Consider the following 15,034-nt stretch of genomic DNA (forward strand, 5'->3'; position numbering starts at 1 on the left):
TTCAAATGTGTGTTGGGCTCCAGAGGGGTATCTGCTGGTTTACACCCAAGCGTCCCTGTTTCTTTCAATAAATCCAAGATATATTTCCTTTGAGAGAGAGATACGCCCTTAGCTGAATAGGCAACCTCAATCCCTAGGAAGTACCTCAATTTGCCCAAATCCTTGACTTCAAACTCTGTGCCCAAATAAGCTTTCAGCTTCTGAATCTCATGTGCATCACTGCCTGTAATTACTATGTCATCAACATAGACAATCAAAAGGGTAACTTGCTGTCCCACTCTCTTAACAAACAATGTGTGGTCTGCATTACTTTGCTTATACCCATATGCGATCATAGCTTTGTGGAATCGGCCAAACCAAGCCCTTGGGGATTGCTTCAGACCATACAGGGCCTTCTTTAACTTGCACACTTTCCCCTGAGTCTTTGAAGAGGTAAAACCCGGGGGTACCTCCATGTAGACATCTTCTTCCAAGTCTCCATGTAGGAAGGCATTCTTCACATCGAGTTGTTGAAGTTCCCATCCTTGATTTACAGCACAAGAAATGATGACCCGTACAGTATTCATCTTCGCTACAGGAGCAAAAGTCTCTTGATAATCGATTCCTTGGGTTTGAGTGAACCCTTTGGCGACTAATCTCGCCTTGTATCTCTCCACAGAACCATCAGCCTTGTGCTTCACAACAAAGACCCATTTACAACCAACAGACCTCTTCCCATGTAAAGAACTTACCAAATCCCAGGTCTGATTTTTCACAAGGGCAAGCATTTCTTCATTCATTGCCTCCGTCCATTTTGGTTCAGCTATTGCTTCCTGCCAAGTGTTAGGTATAGAGACAGAGGACAAAGAGGATATGAAAGCATGAAAGGCAGGAGTTAGAGAGTTGTAGGACACAAAGTTTGAGATAGGATGCTGAGTACAACTTCTTTTTTGTTTGCGAACAGCAATGGGTAAATCAACACTAGGATCAAGAGGGGGCTTACCCAAAGTATGACTAGGAGCAAGATTTGGAGTAGGAACAGATGCCGATTGCGTAGGTGGTGCAGCAGTGGTGGTTTCTTTCTCTTTGTACCGAGGACCATCTGTAGGAAAATCAGTTCCCCGAGTGTATTTCTGTTTCACAAGTCTCTCCCCCTGTACCTGTTGCTCAATCTGTCCCACTACTTGTTCTTGACTTGTAACTCCATCCTCTAGTTCAATAGAAACATCTTCAATGGTTGGAATCTCAACATCAAAAGGAGCAATCAGCGGGACCTCTTCATTACTTTGAGTCTCCCCCTGCAAAGGTACCGGCGGTGGAAAGTAAGCCTCCGACTCCCGAAAGACAACATCCATGGTGACCAACACCTTTTTGGTAGGAGGATGGTAGCATTTATAGCCCTTCTGAGTCAGTGAGTAACCAAGAAAAATGCACCGTAATCCTCTAGGATCAAGCTTACCATGGACGTGGTGATTTCGTACAAACACAACACAGCCAAACACTCTTGGGGGCACCACAAAGGTGGATTTGCCAACCAACATATCCAAGGGACAGCGGCCATCCAAGACACGAGATGGAAGTCGATTGATGAGGTAAGTAGCTGTAAGCACGGCATCACCCCAGAAACGAGGAGGGACAGACATGGTGAACATAAGGGAACGAGCTACCTCCAGTAGATGTCTGTTCTTGCGTTCAGCCACTCCATTTTGAGTGGGAGTATCAACACAAGAAGTCTGGTGTATGATCCCATGGCTGTCCAAATAGGAACGGAAAGCACCATCCATATATTCCTTGCCATTATCTGAGCGAAGAATCTTCACCTTGGCATCAAACTGCGTCTGGACCATTTTGTGGAATAACATAAAACAATTGAACACATCACTCTTGCTATGCATCAAATATACCCTAGTCGTCCGGTTAAAACAATCGATAAATGTGACAAACCATCGAAACCCAGAGGTAGAAATACAATGGGCAGGGCCCCAAACATCAAAATGAATTAAACTAAAAGGACTCAAACTTCTGTTGTCTGAAATAGGAAAAATACTCCGAGTTTGCTTTGCCAAAGTGCAAGCATCACAAGAAAATTTGTGTTTATTACATTGTTTTACCAGACTAGGAAATAAAGCATATAAAACCCCAATCGGGGGATGGCCCAAACTACGATGCCAATTATTCAACTCAAGCAATGCAGAATCAAAAGTAGAAGATGCTGGCTGTGATGTCAATGCTGTCCGGGAACTTTCAAGCACGTACAGACCACCAACCACCTTACCACATGCAATCGTATTGTCCGTTTCCAAATCCTGAAATAAACAATGAGTTGGAAAAAATATTACTTTGCAGTTTAAATCCTTAGTTAGACTACTAATGGACAGCAAGTTAGTAGTAAACTTAGGAACATGTAAAACAGAGGAAAGAGTGAGAGAGGAGGTGCACTGTATGGATCCCTTCCCAGAAATAGAAGAAAGAGAGCCATCAGCAACCCGAACCTTGACTGGCCTGAAAGAGGAGTATATGTGGTAAAAACAGAGGAAGAACCTGTCATATGGTCGGTTGCTCTTGAGGTAATAACCCAAGAGTCAGGCATGACCAAGGTGCAATTCCCACCAAAAGAAATACTTGTGGAAGAAGGTGCATTGGAAGGAGCAGGTAGAGACAAAGCTGAAGCCGCCATGGAAGGAGATACAGATGCCGAAGAAGATGTGTCCAAGCGATTCATCATATCCCGTAGATTGTGCAACTCAGCCATCACAGAGGAAAGAGACTGTTCAGATGGATCTTCAGTAGCAGCCTGATTAGCACGAGAGGAACTGGGCCGATTGGAACCCCCCTTTCCACGCCCACGAGTATCCGCAGGACGACCATGAAGCTTCCAACATCGGTCCTTGGTGTGCCAATCCTTCCCACAATGATCGCATTTAATAGGTGGGCGATCACTATATGGCCGATCAATAGGAGGAGAACGAGAGGAATTTCCACAGGAAGATTGAGAACCAGAAACAAGGGTTGATCATTCCTGAGTGACAGGATGAACCATGGCAGTGCGCCTCATGTCCTCAGCCGAAAGTATGGCATAGGCCTGCTCCAAAGAGGGAAGAGGATCCCGATTCAAAATACTGGACCTGATATTATCAAATTCAATGTTGAGGCCGGCCAAAAAATCAAACAGTCGTAGACCATCCTCCCACTTCCTGAAGGCCGTCGCGTCAACATCCGTGGTAGCCTTAAATGTGCCCAAAAATTCCAATTCCTGCCACAGTGTGCACATGGTATTGTAATATTGGGACAGACAACTCCAACTGCTTGGTAGTATGGAGCTTCTGACGGAGTTCATAGCATAGGGCTGCATTCCCAACCTGAGAGTATGTGTCATGAGCCGTCTTCCAAATTTTTACAGCTGTGTCAAGGAGCAGATAACGACCAGCAATGGTCTGGTCCATGGAATTAACCAAATAGGACATCACCAAAAATTGAAATTCATCCATCGATCCTGAGCCGATCCAGCCTCTGTAGGCCTGACCTTAGTGCCCGTGATATAACCAGAGAGCCCACGAGAACCAATAGCAAATAAACAGGAACGAGACCATAGAAGATAATTGCTGTCATTCAACTTTATGGGATTCACCGGAAAGGGAACAAAGTCCCACTGGTTGGCATCGTCAGAACCAGTCGAAGCAGTCGTGATCTCAGACTCGTCAGGCATGGTGGTTGGAGAAAAATAGGCAGAGACAAATCCCCAAAAAAAAATCAGAACATGTATAGGGTAAAAAACGAACCCTTGGTGGGAGTCAACTCACCACCAAGGGATGAAAAAAAATTCGAACAAGGTAGAAACCCTCCCCGAGGTGTGTAGAGGTGGCGGAAAAAGGAGGGAGGGACCTGCGGAGGTGGCGGGAGGAAGGGAGAGGGCCGGCAGTGGTCGGCGGTAGCTGGCGGTGGCTATTGGTGGCTGGCGGAAGTGGTGGAGGGGCTGGCGGTGGGTGGTTTTAGGGCAGAATGGCGGAAAAGAAAAAGAAGAAGAGAGAAAAAAAACGAAGAAAAAAAACGAAAAAATTTTACTTCCCATATCCCCGGAATATTTTTGGCTCTGATACCATGTGGAATTCCGTGAATATTGAATACTGGCTTGATCAATGTGATCATAGCCCAGCCTTTATTTGTAATATTGACATCATATGATAAAAATATAACTAAGCAATGTGGGACTAAAACCCACATACAAGAATACCCCCATGGACAGATTTACCCTTGCACCCATATTACAACAATATCTAAGCGATTAGGGCACAATGTGAACCTTAATAGAAAGGGTCTTCGGTATTAAAAGATTGCAATAGAAGACTTTAACATTATTCACTACATGGTTGTGAAGATTCTCTGGTGAATCTAAAAGTTTATAAACCGACACTTATAAAATTTTTGGTTTGCTATTCATTAATGTTCAAGGCTCATGCAAGAGCCATGAATATAACAAAATGAAATTCAGAGTTTTCCTCAGAATCAGAGAAAAACTTTTGTCAGCAAAAGGACCAAGAAGCTTGCTGCTGCAGGGCTGCCCAACAACATCAAACTTCAACTTTGCTCCTCAAAGGGCTAGACGCCGTCGAGCGCCAGGTTCCAAGAAGAAGAGAAAGAAAAAATATATGTGTATATGTATATATATATATATATATATATATATATATATATATATATATATAGTGATATTCTAATCAATTGGGACAATGTGTAAACCTAAACAGGAGAATCTTGGGACTTGGGTCTTAGTAGATGCAAGGGAGGAACTTCAGCCCCTCCAAATTAAGATGCCTGTAAGTTGGAAGCAGCAATGAGGTCAATGACTGCAATGTGCTACCAGTGTATGGCAAGAATTTTATCTCCTCCATGTTTGTCTAATGTAACTGTTCATATTTATAGATTTGTGTTTTAAATCTGATGTGTTTATCCAGGTAGTCCTCAATACCAACAATTACTTGCTGTAGGTACCAAGTACCTTTTCAGTGAGAGGGGCAAGCACTTGTACAGATATGTGTTATTCTTTGGTTATACAGAAAGACTCCAAGCAATTCCAGGATATTTATCACCCTAGCCAGTATACAATAGTTCCGATCACCACCAAGTGTGAGTTGAAACTCAAAGGTAGATCGAATCTGGTAAGAGAAGAGTATACAGCAAGAAGAAGAAGAAGGAGAGAAGAGATGAGAAGAAGAGAAGAGAATGGGAGAATCGATTGTGTGTGTTGAGAGTGATTCTCAACACACATATTAGCTTCATTCATTAAGTCTTCCAAATTACACAAGCCTCCCTAGGGAGGTAAGGAGAAATAAGACAATAAAGTAAAAATACAACTTAGTCATGTCTTATAACTAGACAATGACAGAACTACCCCTATACAAGATATTCTAACAACTCTAACACTCCCCTCAAGTGGAGAATAAATGTCATACATTCCCACTTGCACTAATAGAGTACTAAATAGACTAGAAGAGAGACCCTTGGTGAAGATATCTGCTACTTGATCACCTGTTTTCACAAAGGGAGTACAAATGCACCCAGAATCCAACTTCTCTTTGATGAAGTGACGATCGACCTCAATATGCTTGGTTCGATCATGTTGAACCGGATTATGGGCAATGCTTATGGCAGCTTTGTTGTCACAATAAAGTCTCATTGGCCCTTCAGTTTCAAAGCTCAAATCGTGAAGAAGTCGTTTTAGCCATATAAGCTCACATACTCCATGGGCCTGGCCCTAAACTCGCCTCAAGACTAGATCGAGCAACAATGGTTGTTTCTTGCTCCTCCAGGTAACTAGATTACCACCAGAAGGTACAATACCCGAAGTAGATCTCTGTCGAGATCGAACCAGCCAATCAGCATCGTGTAGCCTTCAATCGTAAATGGTCATGCCGCAAATAAAAGGCCCTTTCCTGGACAGGATTTCAAGTATTTGATGATGCGATATACGCATCCGGATGTCCACCCTGGAGCATGCATGAATCGACTCACCACTCCAACGCATAAGAGATGTCCGGTCGAGTTAGGGAGAGATAGATTAGTTTCCCAACTAACCTCGGTACTTGCTTGCATCTATAAGAGAAGAACCACATTCATCACCAAGTTTATGATTCGGATCAATGGGGAAGTAGCTGGTTTGCACCCCATCATCCCCTGTCTCTTTCGGAAGATCCAAGACAAATTTCCTTTGGCAAATGTTGATCCCTTTCCTTGATCTAGATACCTCAATACCCAAGAAGTATTTTAAGATTCCATGGTCTTTGATCTCAACTGTTTAGCCGGATAAGACTTCAATCTATCTATCTCAAGAACATCATTCCCAGTCACCACAATGTCATCAACATAGACAATGGAGTCAGTAATCGTACCATTACCTCTCCGATAAACAAGGTGTGGTCAGCTTGACTGGGAATACCCATTCTTCGAATGGCTTGTCTAAATCTCTCAAACCAGGCCTTAGGAGACCGCTTTAGGCCATAAAGAGCTTTCTTCAACAAACACACTTTCCCTTGGTGAGGGACACTTAAAACCAGGTGGAGGCTGCATGTACACAACTTCGCTAAATCTCCGTGAAGAAATGCATTCTTCACATCTAATTGGTACATAGGCCAATCTTTATTGGTCTCTGAAAGAAGAACCCCGATGGAGTTATGCTTGGCTACAGGGGCAAAAGTCTCCTGGTAGTCAATGCCATACACCGACTATACCCTTTAGCAACCAGCCGAGCTTTGTACCTTTCCACCTGTACCATCGGATCTATACTTGATTGTATAAACCCATCTACATCCAACTGGAGTTCTCCTTGGGAAGATCAACAAGTGTCCAAGTATTGTTCTTCTCTAGAGCCACCATTTCCTCAGTCATTGCTTGCATCCATTTTGGATTGGATAAGGCCTCTGTGACATTTTTGGGAATAGAAGAAGACTCAAGAGCGAGTGGAAAAAGCAACACCTGTAAGAGAAATGGAGTTATAGGAAACAAATCAAGGCTATGGGATTAGTACAGGTTCTCTTCCCCTTTCTAATAGCAATGGGAAGATCTAATTCGAAGGAGAGGAATTACCTGATTGAAGAGGATGAGGCGAGGATGTGGATCCAAAGAGGGGTTTTGGCAGGGTCGCTTGTACCATGGTTGCTTCCCTTTTTCCTTCAACAAGCATTCACCTCTTGTGAATACATCATCTTCTTTAAATCTTATCCCCTTGTATTCCTTTTGTCTGCTAGCATCACCATCACCAATACCATCAACATCGCATCATCCACAACATCCACTTCTTTATACTTTCCAATATCAAATAGAAATGGGGAAGTAGAGGTAGGTAAAGGAGATAGGAAGGGAATGACATCCGCATTTTTCATTGCTAATACTCTCCCCAATGCAGAATGGCGAGGGAAGAAGAAAAAAAAGGAATAGACTCAAAGAAGGTGACATCTTTGGAGAGAAATCGCCTTCGGGAAGAAGGATGGTAGCACTTATACCCTTTAGTGGAATCGAGTAGCCTAAGAAGATGCACTTGAGAGCTTTGGGATCAAGCTGTGCGGGCTGATTTGTTGACATGTACATAACAAAACTGACCAAAGACGCGTGGAGACAAGGAAAAAGCGAGGATTGAGGAGAAAGAAGAGGCGAGGGGATTTGGAGCCAATGGACTTGGCATCCGGTTAATAAGAAAGGCAAGGTAAGAAGGGCATCGGACGGAAGGTCTTAGCACGTGCATACCAAAGAGAAGGCCCCTAGTGATTTCCGCAGAATGGCGGTTTTGCGTTCAGCCACCCCATTTTTCGTGGGGTGTCAACACAAGCCAGTTGATGGATGATGCCCTTATCAGAAAAGAATTGTTGGAGCCCCCCATACATGTACTCACCCCCCTTATCGATCTAACAATTTTGATGTGAGTACCAAACGAGTCGATAAAGTGATAAAACTCCTTAAAAGCATCACAAACATCACTCTTTTGTTTTAACAAAATAGTCCAAGTAGACCGAGAATAGTCATCCACAAATGAAACAAAATAACGAAAACCAGATAAGGAAGTAGTAGGAGAAGGCCCCCAAACATCAAGTATGAACAAGGGAAAAAGATGCAGAGATCTATTACCACGATAAGGATAAGATGTGCGACAATGTTTAGCAAAAATACAAGATTCACACTGAAAAACATAAGATGCAGGAAAGGAAGTAAACAAGTGGGGTAAGTGTCTCCTCATAACAACAAAAGAGGGATGACCCAAACGTTGATGCCAAAGCATAACAGACTCCAAAGCACTCCGGTCGTGCCGACCACAAACATAAGCTGCAGCAGTAGATTGAGCAGGTGACTGTGGCTCAAGAAGATAGAGTCCTCCTTTCTCAGTCCCACTGCCAATAACCCTCTTTGTCTCCAAATCCTGAAAGACACAATAAGAAGGAAAGAAAGTGACACAACAATGTAAGGATTTGGTTAGGTGACTCACTGATAATAGGTTAGTAGCAAAGTCGGGAACATGAAGGACAGACTCAAGGGAAATAGAAGGAGTAACCCGCACATTACCCTTACCAGGGAGACAGAGGAAAGGGAACCATCAATGAACCCTTACCTTGTCGGCCGAACAAATGGAATAGGAATCATAGAATGGGACATACCGGTCATGTGATCGGAAGCTCCGAGTCAATGATCCAGTGGATGCGTAGGGGTAGCAGATGAGACTGCAGAGTGAGGCGAAGTAGTCAACCCTCCGAGCTAGAACCGAGTGGCGACCCTCCAAGGTGAGACATCAACCGACGTAGGGCTGCAATATCATCCTGTGAGAGGGAATCGGGAGCAGTGCGGTCCAGGTGGCTCGGACTCGGATGTCACGAGAATGAGCCTTAGCTCCCCTCGCTTGCCTCCACGGGCATGAGATGAACTACCACGCATACCAGGGGCTGCCCATGAAGATCCCAAGACCGGTCCTTGGTATGTCCAAGCTTGCCACAATGGTCACATTTGTATCTCTCACGGCCTTTCCCCCACTTTTCCAGTCTTTTTGGGAGCTGGAAACAAGAGCGACCTCTCTATTGATGGTACAATATCCATAGTGGTCCTCCGGGTTTCCTCACTTTGCAAATAATCGCACACATCATCCAGAGATGGAAATGGAGACCTCCCTAAGATTTCTTGCGAAGGGGCTCATATTCGAGTTAAGACCACCAAGCAAAATAAGGATCCTTTCCTTTTCTTGGCTCCTGTAGACTTTGCCGATCCTCGGCATTGGACAACCGGAGATTGGTATAATGATCATACTCCTCCCACAAGCTAATAACGAGTTGTAGTACTCGGATATACTCCTATCACTTTGTTTCATATGAATGATTTTTGGAGAATTTGATACACTTTCGTGGAATCTCCAACTCTATCAAAAATTCTGGATACACCATCCCAAATATCTTTAGCAGTCTCCTTACTCATAAATCTCCGACCTATCTCAAGTTTCATGGAAAAGATCAGCCAAGTCACGACGGTGGAGTTTTCGGTCTCCCACTGAGATAACCCGCATCGTAGTAGCAGGAGCGTGATAGACCATGAATGTACCCCAACTTCCCCTACTACGTAGAGACAACTTCACAAGCGGACCAATCCAAATAGTTGGTATTGTCCAACTTCACAACCGAGATCCGGGTGTTGGGGTTATCAAAGGAAGCCATGGTTGGGAAACCACCACTTGGGCTGCCGGCTGTAATTGGTCCATGACCTCGGAATCTTGTCCGCACACGGTGGGCATAATAGGCAAATACTTCAACAATCAATATAAATTGTTTGCGCAAGTGAGGGAGTATACTCAACCCAAAACAAGGAGACAGACCAATACAAAATATGGTCCCAAATCAACCAAACCACAAGGCGAGGCCAAGCCTAAAAAACAGCAAGCATATGAAGAGCAAAAACTTGTATAACTCAAACCAAATTCGCTAGTAGCCAAGAACCTTTAGTCCATAATACCCAATAAGTGTATCAAGATGTAATACTATCACATTCAGCCATCCAATACAGCAGACCTCGGAGAAGACAAAAAGCAGAGCAGCCGATACCTGTAGCAGAGAAAAAAACATGCAGTCCTCGACCCTCCACCTTCAAGGGCGGCTCTTAGGGCTTCAAAAAGCACTCCCATACGACACAAATGGGACAAGTTCCAAGGTCATCCAAGCTGCCAAAGGCAGAATCGAAGCGAGACACTCCTAGGGTGGCGGAAAACGAGCCTGGTTTCAAGTCTTCAAAAACATCTAGCAAGAAGGCAGCATTTCTTTTTCAACAACCAAGAGCTTTGGGGTCGAAACAACACCCCTAGGCGATGCAACTCCAATAGGTCTCATGCCAAGATGTGGAGAAGAGAAGGAGAACCAAGAAGAAGCTTCACAAGCTGGCGGTAACTTGCCAGTCTTCCTCCATTGCTTCAAGTCACCTTCAGCAGCTCTGAAACTCTCTCCAACTTAGGGAATACCACTCCCAAGACTGTAAGGAGTATAGGTTTCACATATACAGCCTCCAATGGAACCCCCTTTACATTTATAGGGTTCCAAAGAGAGGAGAAGATGAGGACTGAGCTCAGCCGACTCTCAAACCAGAGATGTTGGCTTTGATACCAAGTTGAAACTCAAAGGTAGATCGAATCTGGTAAGAGAAGAGTATACGACAAGAAGAAGAAGAAGAAGAAGAGATGAGAAGAAGAGAAGAGAATGGGAGAATCGATTGTGTGTGTTGAGAGTGATTCTCAACACACATATTAGCTTCATTCATTAAGTCTTCCAAATTACACAAGCCTCCCTAGGGAGGTAAGGAGAAATAAGACAATAAAGTAAAAATACAACTTAGTCATGTCTTATAACTAGACAATGACAGAACTACCCCTATACAAGATATTCTAACAACTCTAACAGTGTGCACATTGAGTACAAAAATGACCTGTTTGAGAGTACATCTACAAATTACTATGTGAGAGAATGGTTTGAGGTTGCCAAATCATTCTCCTATTGCAGGGGTGATTATTTGTCTCCCCTCAGGACCAAGGACCAAGCACCATCAAGCACAGGTTTGATGGATGAAAGTAGGGAATCTAGGCCCCTTGGCCAATGACAGTTTTCTGAAAGGTTTAGGTGCAATTACTTGTATCCATTATGGTCTCCACGGGGTGGATGAGATGTTAGCACTCCATGACCCCATGTTTCTTTTTACTCTTGGAATTGAAGGATTGATGAAACTTCTCATAGTAGTCAATGGATTCTTCTGGGGATGAGTGTTCCATGGAGATTGTCTCATTCTTTTAGTTACCTCTGCATCCAGAATAAGCATTCACTCTGCTAGATGCGTACTATGGTCAGTGCAGTAGCTGATGACATAGGCAACAGGTAAGGGCAACTAAATCTAAATCATACTTTTAACCCAAATCCTTTTAGACAGTAAAGAATAAAATTACAGTAAGAGATACGGAACACAGGCCCCAAAAGTAGGCAGAAAATAACATAATCATGGATATAATGTGAGAGGAATGGTCAACCCCAAATGATGAATGCCTCAGGACCACCTGCTTGGCCAGGCCATCCAGGACCAGGAGAGAGTTCACTAATCTTTGCCATCAGACTGAGATAATGATGTTGGAGGCAAGTTTGCCTCTTTAATACAATAAGTGAGTAGCCAAGGACTCCAGTCCCCTAAAATTAATAGCCAATGTATGGCCAACCCTAACTCTTCCAATGTAACTCCTGATTTTCTGGTGACTGTATCTTAGCTACTAACCAGAGTTAGTGAACACCCCAAAGAGAGTAATGAATATAAAGTGGGAAATGTCACCACAGGCTTCAACCAACAAGACGGAACCATCGAAAAGCAAATCCAGATCCTTAATCTTTTTCCTTCCTTCCCCATCCCTGAAGAGTATGCAGGATTGATGCAGGGCATTCAGCCAGGCCCAGCCCAAGATCAGATTTGTGCCCGCAGGACCAGCAGGACCAGGCCTAAAATGCCCAGCCCATAGGTCGACACCTATGCTGGCCTGGGTGAATTAAACCCAGTGGTTCTGCCTTTTCATTTTCCTAGGCTAGTATGTAATCTCACTATGTGTCTTTTCAGTTTCCTAGGTGGAGTTATGAGGTTGTTCATGCTCCTGGGCATTAGTTATTAGTCATTAAGAGTTTTTTAGTTTTTCTAAGTCACTTTCTTGGTTGTAGTTCCCTATGGGTTGGGGATGTTATCTATGTCTTGGTTATAGTTTCTAGATGTTGAAAATCCAAAAGTCTATTTAATGTAAGTTGATGTATCCCAAGGGCTTTAAATGCCTCCCCTCTATATAATGAAATCGTGGGCTGTTTTCTAGAACACCAGATTTTGAAGACAAAGAACTCTCTTGTGCGATTTAGCTTGTGGACTCAAGTGGGCTGTGGATTCAGCAATCATATCCAAGGTGGATCTCCTTGGTGGGGCTCTAGTGGACTCTAGCAGCCAAAACTATCTACCTCCATCAATTATCATCATCATCATCAACCACCTTCATCCATCACCATCTTCATTATCAAACTAAAAGGCCCTCATCTAGTGGCTTATAACTTGCCGGTTCTCAACCAGTTCATCGATCCTTCTTATATTTGCATCAAGGATCCTTAACATCATCTTTTCAGTTGATAGTACCATGTTTTTCTCATAGCAGGCATATACGGTAGCATGTCAAATGACTAGTCTATGGACTCTGTTGGAAACACTATCATGTATTACAACCTACCAACTTGAGTCTCTGTTGGATAAAAATCATGTAAATACAACTTGATGGGAAAAGCAATCAGTGATCCTAGTGAACTTCATAAGTTGAACACAGTAAAATAAAAGGCATAGGAGCTAGTCCAAATTGCATGATATAATATGAAGCAAGAGATATATGTTTTGAATTCCATTTAAAATTGATGCCACAATCAGTGATCCAAGTAAACTTCATAAGTTGAACATAGTAAAATAAAAGCCATAGGAGCTAGTCTAAATTGCATGATATAATATGAAGCAAGAGATATATATCTTAAATTCCATTTAAAATTGATGCCATGATTCTGTCATAAATATCCATGCTTTTTTCTTCCAACCTAGTTGATTATGCTCTGTCAAAATCGAGTTGCAGGGGGGGGGGGGAAATACATGATTTGGAAATTACCTGTATGTTGTACAACTGACCACTATGAATAGTAGGGGAAAATTACCATCTATGACAATAACCTAATTCAAAGTACAAATATCCATAACAAAAGGAGACGCCACAATTCTTTGTCATAAATATCCAGGCTTTTTTATTCCAACCTAGTTGATTATGCTCTGTCAAAATCGAGTTGCAGGGGAAAAAAATTCATAATTTGGAAATTACCATGTATGTTGTACAACCGATCAATATGAATAGTAACATCTTGAACGAAGTATTTGGACCAATCGAGGAAAAAGTTACCGTCTATCTATAGTCTACATACAAGTATTTAAAGATAAAATAAGGAAGTAGAAGCATGGATTTTGTTCTTAACACATTTTTAACTATTAAACCATATTGGTGATTTAACCTAATTTTTATCATTTAAGCCTAAATTTTATTTATTTTTAACCCCTTTTTGGATAAATAAAAAGAGCTGTCAGAATTGTCCAAGTTTATGAATAAAGAACCAGTCTAATAACTATGAAACCAAATACAACATAAATCTATGCCTTTCAGCACCTTGAAAGAAGATCATCGTCATTATGGAAACCTCCTAAAGTAGAAACATAAATGTCAAAATTATTATTAATTGTTTAACCCTTTTAAGAAATTAGATCATTCTTTCTTCCTATTCGACTACGTAAGAAATGCATCCACTATTCACAACGACCCAGAGTCCCAGATCTAAGAACACATCCACAATCTCTGAGTTAAGGTAATCACGATCAAAACCCCTAAACTAAAATACCCAGATTATAAAAAACAGAAGAAATTGGCGGAAAACTACATCTACAAACCCACATTTATCACAATTAACAGATACACAGATCATCAACATGTAAAACACGTCCCTAGGACCAGAAAAATTACAGAAAAATAAATAATAGAATTAAATTAAAAATAGGGTCTAAATCCGTAATCAAATAAACCCATTAGGTAAAAAAACAAGATCAAAATCCCCTGATGGAGAGATCACTAACTCATTCAATCAAACAAGGGTTTCGTCCCTGTTTTATCTTTTTTCCTAGTTAACTATTAACATAATTGTTATTATTGCTTTATTGACATCGAAGGAGGTACACAGACTGTACAAAGTTACATGCAAGACATGTCTAAGCAAGCAAGCACGGACACACACACGCTAACACGCTAGTAGAAGGTGATGAGAAATGAGGCAGGCTAATGTACCTTTAGAAGGGAAAGGGTGCAGGAGATAGAGTGCCGAGATGATCACCATCTTCTTTGTCCATGAACGTTTTGGTGGTGGGGGTGAAATTGAAATTGGCGATTTTATCCTAAGATGTTTCCCACTTTTTTTTTGGTTTTTTTGGGTTTCAAGCATATGGGTATCTGAATGAAAAAAATACCGATACAGAAGGGGGGAAGAAGGCGACCTTGACGGGGTACAAATGGGTGCCTAAAGAGATCTTAACAAATTGTGGTTGTTGTTATTGTAGGTGATGCGAATCTACAGCTCCTGCATCTACTTCGTTTTTCTTTTTTTTTTCTTTTTTTCTTTTTTTTTTCTCTTACACAACCTTAACCTTATAAGAATTCTTTATCTCCTAAATAATAGGCTGTAAACTAGCGGACAATTTTTGGCCTACCTCGCGGTCGAACCCAGGTTCCAAGTTCAGGTCCCAGATCGTAGTTCTTTGTTTGGATCTCTAAAAGGTCACTCTTTTTTTCCTTTTGACATTTGAGGGAATTGGGCTGCGAGGTCTTAGGGTTTGGGAGATTGTTTAATAAAAGTTACAAAACCATAAGTGTTCATAAAGATTTAATATCTGGTAAAATGTTATAAATTTCCTAAGGCCATCTGTGTATATATATCTCCTTTTTTTTTGGTGAAGATATATATAT

The 15,034-nt window shown here is 42.1% G+C and overlaps 1 protein-coding gene across 3 annotated transcripts in view; it reads right to left on the reverse strand.

Annotated features, from left to right (window-relative positions):
- LOC122662185 (histone-lysine N-methyltransferase SUVR5-like) overlaps positions 1 to 14,480 on the reverse strand; it is a 28,635-nt gene extending 14,155 nt beyond the window's left edge. For all 3 annotated transcript variants that reach the window (XM_043857755.1, XM_043857757.1, XM_043857756.1), the window contains exon 1: positions 14,360 to 14,480. The gene's annotated coding sequence lies outside the window, so the exon portion shown is untranslated. The remainder of the gene's footprint in view (positions 1 to 14,359) is intronic.
- Between the last annotated feature and the right edge of the window lie 554 nt (positions 14,481 to 15,034).

The sequence above is a fragment of the Telopea speciosissima genome, chromosome 5 (assembly GCF_018873765.1).
Source record: "Telopea speciosissima isolate NSW1024214 ecotype Mountain lineage chromosome 5, Tspe_v1, whole genome shotgun sequence".
Taxonomy (NCBI): Eukaryota; Viridiplantae; Streptophyta; class Magnoliopsida; order Proteales; family Proteaceae; genus Telopea; species Telopea speciosissima.